Below are 5084 nucleotides of genomic sequence, written 5' to 3' on the forward strand. Positions count from 1 at the left end.
GTTGTCCTTTTTTTCTTTTTTTTCCAGATCAACTTTTCCTTCTGTCTGGTTCATTCTCATTGATCTAATTCTGACATTATAAGCCCCATTTTAAAGACAAATCTCCATGGTCTGCTCCAGCTGCCTTTAATCCTTTTCTTGAAAATTTCTTGAAAGAGTTATTTTATACAGAGTATTTACTTCCTCACCTCCCATTCTTTCTTTTCTCTACAATTAAACTATTTTAAACTATAATTGTTTTGATTCATGCATAAAGTTTTATTTAATATTTTGAATAGCTTATCTATGAGCACGTATCTCAAATGTATTCAGTATACACAAGACAATCTCTCTCCCGTTACTGTACTCTATCAGTCAGGTTCCTTCCCTGTAGGCAACCACCATTATCCAGTTTTTTGTATATACTTGAGTACATAGGCTTCCTAAGGGCAACTATATCTTTAAGATAAATTCCCAGGATTGGAATCACTAGGTCACCAGTCTTTGTTTAATCTTTATTTGGTCAATCTTTTGTCACCACCATTTCAACTGAAGTAGCTCTTATCAGGGTCAAGTAAAATTCCAAGGTAATTCTCTGTCCTCACGTAATTTAACTCTTCTGCAGCACTGGAGATAGCCGGTCATCACTCCCTCCTTCTTAACATACTTTCTTCTCTTGGCTTCCATGGTATTACACCTTCCATATTTCCCCCTAATTCACTGACTGCTCCTTCTCAGCTTCCTTTTCTGACTCTTACTCTTTTCACTGTCCATATTTTGGGCTGTTCTAGTGCTCTTTTCTCAGTCCGATCCTCTAAATACATTCCGTCTTTAAATCATTTAATTAAGTCCCACTCTTCTGAATACTGTTTATACACTGATGACTCGCACGTTGTTGTCTCCAACTTTGACTTCTCCCCTGAGCTCTGTCCCAACCACCCTTCTGACACCTGCAACTGAATATCGCGGAGGCCGCTCAAAACTGAGCTGCTTCTCCTTGGTCCTCCCGTATCAGCTGCTGACAAGGGCATCCTTCCAATTGCTCTGGTCAGAAGTCTAGGCATGAGTCTTGATTCCCTTCCTTCCATCAGCAACCATATCTAACCCATCAGCAAGTTTTGTCACCTTTAACTCCAAAAATATTCAGAATTTGGCCACTTCTCACCATCTCCACCACTACCACTCTGGCGAAAGACGAGGCTAGGAAACTAGTAGCTTCCTCACAGCCTGCTTACTTTCCCTCTTGTCTTTCAACAGATCACCTCGAAACGATAGCAAGTAAACTGGTAAAACAGTTTACTCCTAGAAACACTTTAATGGCTTCCCATTGTACACAGAGGAAAGTAGAAACTCTGCACCATGAGTTAGTTAAAGGCCACCTATTGCTTCTGAGAGGGGGAAATACCGCCAAGGAGGTGGAGAAATTATCAGATGAGTACAGCCCCGCTTTAATGCTCATGTGCACTCACTGATACAATCTCTGCTTAAATTTATGCTATTCCTAGGTTCTGAAAGGTCCCTGTACCTTTTCAAGTGGAAGCAATAATTTCTGTTACAGATGCCAATTCCAAGTTTCCCTACAGCACTTCAAGGGTTCTTCACTTTTAGAGCAGAAATTAGTATTTCTTGCCTACCTAATTTAAGGCTGAGGGAATGGAAAAGCAAGCTTCCCAGTGTGGGCACAGGAGCTGTGGTTCTGTGTGAGATGCTTCCCTGGGGGTCTTGGGACACCCTCACCTAAGGGTTATCAGAGCTTTCAGTTAATGGCAGTCAGGAAGCTACACACTGCATCTTGTTCACTCAGCTCAAATAGCATCTCTCCCACCTCAAATTAATATTGAAGAAAAGGGAACCCTGCCGTGGCCTTTCGAATATTACCTTATCCATGTTGCTTTGTATTAGCCACTTATTACTAATATACTAGAAAGCGCCCTTCAAAAAATGATTTCCATAATAATTAACTTCAAAAGGGACCACACTTACTAGATAATTCAAACTATCACTCTTCTCATTTCCCATTAAGAACTGAGCTATAATTTTGCAAGTCTTTGTTAAGAAATATGTACCCAATTTTAAATTAAAAACAAAAACTTCCTAAGAAAGGTGTTTCGTATTATTTTTATTAGCAGCTTTATGGTAGTCTTTATAACAACACTATGCCTACAAAGTTTACAAAACTTAGGCAATACATTTATTTATTTAAAATAATGAAAAAACTGCCTTTACAAATGTGCTATTGCTCAATCCAAGCCATTTATACAATTTGCCTAATGAGGTAAAGTGGCAAAAATTGCATTATTCCTTAAGTCTTCACCTCAACAGAGACCTTTACACACTGGGGCAAGGGAACGATCCGTTCATGTAACTTAAGCTCCTTAGCTCTGTAACAAGCCTCAGCCGACGAGGCGTAACAAATGATTCACACTGACCAAACGGAGTGCAGGTAACATATACCGAAACTTCTTGGACAAAATAAGTAAAATAAATTATTTTTCATATCTGGGGACTCCTAAGCTAATATTAGGCAAGTAAAGCATTAGTTCTAGAAACATCTGAGTTTAATGAAAAATCTACCCAAAGCATAGAAAACCACATCTGACTGGAGGAGTGAATAACGACTTTCATTATCCTGACACACAGGTTCCCGTCGGGGGAGAGGAGCAAGAGCTGCACTTTCCTTGGAGCAGACACAAAGTGATGACGACTGAACTTGCTTCAGGGTTTGGCGAGGGAGAAAGGGAAAGAGGCGGAGGAAGGGCCGATGCAAGCCCAGAGGGACGGCAGGGCGCTCCCGCTGCGGGAGGGAAAGCCAGCTGAGTGCAGTCCGCCTCCCCCAACGCACACACAAACGGGGCAACTCAAACTTAGGGGTGATTAGACTTGATCACCAAATCAAATGTCAAAGATTTGTACGGAAATGGAGCCAGACTGAACCCATTCGAACTGGTTTCATTTTCCTGGCTTTTAGTATAGCACACCCACTAAAATTTCATCAGACTGCACTGGCTACACACATATTCCAGAAAAACTGAGGGGAGGGGCAGGTGACGCTCCCTACTTGTGTCATCTTAAATCTTCGCTTAACAAATCCGCTGAACTCTTTACAACCGTCAGGCGCCTGGGAAGTACTTCACATGCAGAAAGCGAAGCCTTCTCAAGGTCTCTTCCAAGTGCAGGGCAGCGCACCTCCTGTTTCCACCCAGTGCCCGATCAGAGGCCACCTCTTCCACGAAAACGAAAATAACCAAAACCCAAACCCACCCTGTGGGGCACCCAAAGTGCTATCTCCGTGTGTATTCTTTCTCCTCTCCTCCTCCAGTTCATTCCTTAACTTCAGGGGACGGAGACGCGGCTCTCCCAGCCCCTTCGGGGACAGGAACCCTGAGGCTGAAGCCTCACTGGGTCCCTCTCTCCCTTGCTCCACCGCCCTCGACAGCGGCAGGCGCCTCCCTGCTGGCAGGACCCGCGTCAGGTCGGGGTGGAAACTGCAGCCTCTTCTCCGACCCACGCCTCCGCCCGGCTCCTCATTTATTTCTCATTTTCCCTAGGATCCTCCCCAGGTCCCACCGAGGGATGGGTTCAAAGACTCTCCTGTCCCTCCAGTGCTGGCTTCGGGCCCGGGCCCGTCTCTCTCCGCCCGGCGGCTCCTCAAGGCAGGAGCTCCGGGAGCTGCGCCCTAAGTGGCTGTCGCAGGCTCCGAAAGCCACCGCTCGCCCTTGGGCCGCGGCCGGACCCTCCTTCCCCACCTGGACCACCGCCCCGCCCAGGACCGCGCCTGCTCCCCGCGACTTCGCCCCCGGGGAGAGCAGAGGTCGCGAGCAAGCGGAAAAGGGCGACCTTTGAATGCCAGCACTGCTCGCTCGCCCCAAAGAAGCGTGGGAAACGAACGACGCTCCAGCCCGTAGGGCTCCCGGGGCCCCCGCCCTCTCCGCGCGCCCCCGGGGCCCCCGCCCCCCTGCCCCTCTTCCCCCGCCGCGCGCCCCCGCGTCCCCTCTCCGGGCGCCAGCTCTCCGGACCCGCGCGGCGCCGCACACTCACCGCGAGCGCTGCCCGCCGCAGTCCGGAGCGGGAAGGCGGCTCGCGGGCCGGGCCGGGCCGGGCCGGGCCGGGCAGGGGCTGCGGCTGCTCCGGGGCCGCGGAGCTGGCTGCGCGCTGCGGGACCGGGTGCCGTGCCCGGGCAGACGCCCCGGGCTCTCCACCAGCCCTAATCGTCCTCTCTCCCTGCCCACCTCTCATCCTTCCTTCCACACCCCTTTCTCATCTTGCTTTTCTCACTTTGCCCCCCCTCCTTCTTCTGTCCGCCGTCTCCTCCCTCCCCTCCACTGATGCGTGGAGACGGGTGGGGAGGGAAAAAGTCCCGTCTCTTTAACTTGAGTGATACCTTGGAGATTATCTGTTCATGGAATCTGGAAATGACGTGGACAACCTTTCGGAAAGCATCTAAAGTAAAACGACTTTAGTCTCCTTTTCCTTTTCATCTTTGCGTGTTCTGAGTGGCTCTTTTTATCCGGTTGGGTGGCTGGGAATGAGGTGAGGTCAGACCAGGGAGTGAAGGGGCAGAGGCAGCCGTGTTCCGAAGGGGGACTGAGAACCAGCCCTTGAGTGGGCCCGAGATCCGTTTACCCAGAGTTTCACCAAGCAGGCGTGTCCTGAGGAAGAGGTGAGGTTGCGGTGAGAGAAGAGCGAGAGGCAGTGTTGTGGATCCAGGCTTTATTCAGATCTTTATTCTAAGGCATCCATAGCGGTTTGCTCTTGAGATGCCTTAGAATACATATCTAGTGTTTTGACCTGGCTTTGGCCTTGAGAAAATACTTGGCCTTTCCTGTTTCTGGCCTCAAATCTTTTTTCCAGATTAACGTTTCATGGCCCAGAAGACAGAGATCCTTCAGCTGTAGTTTACCAGGAACTCCCCAAACCGGGGCTTTGACTGACCCTAGAAACTTGAGTGCTTATTGGAAGGTGGCAGTGTTCCAGCAGGTCTCCAAAGCTGGGAAGGGCAGGACAAAGTTTGTGTGCAGAGCACCACCCCCACAGCCCACGGGGGTTGACCCTCCCAGGGCTGTTTCACCCTGGACCCAACTGTTGTAGATTCTTTTTCGCAGAAG

The 5084-nt window shown here is 49.1% G+C and overlaps 1 protein-coding gene across 8 annotated transcripts in view; it reads right to left on the reverse strand.

Moving 5' to 3' along the window:
• Window positions 1-4731, reverse strand: part of HTR1F (5-hydroxytryptamine receptor 1F) — a 150348-nt gene extending 145617 nt beyond the window's left edge. For 5 of the 8 annotated variants that reach the window (XR_011533814.1, XR_011533815.1, XR_011533811.1 and 2 more), the window contains exon 1: window positions 4018-4353. The gene's annotated coding sequence lies outside the window, so the exon portion shown is untranslated. Of the gene's footprint in view, window positions 1-4017 lie in introns of all 8 variants that reach the window. The other 3 variants (XR_011533812.1, XR_011533813.1, XR_011533809.1) reach the window with 3 other exon arrangements.
• Between the last annotated feature and the right edge of the window lie 353 nt (window positions 4732-5084).

The sequence above is a fragment of the Equus przewalskii genome, chromosome 27, assembly GCF_037783145.1.
Source record: "Equus przewalskii isolate Varuska chromosome 27, EquPr2, whole genome shotgun sequence".
NCBI lineage: Eukaryota > Metazoa > Chordata > Mammalia > Perissodactyla > Equidae > Equus > Equus przewalskii.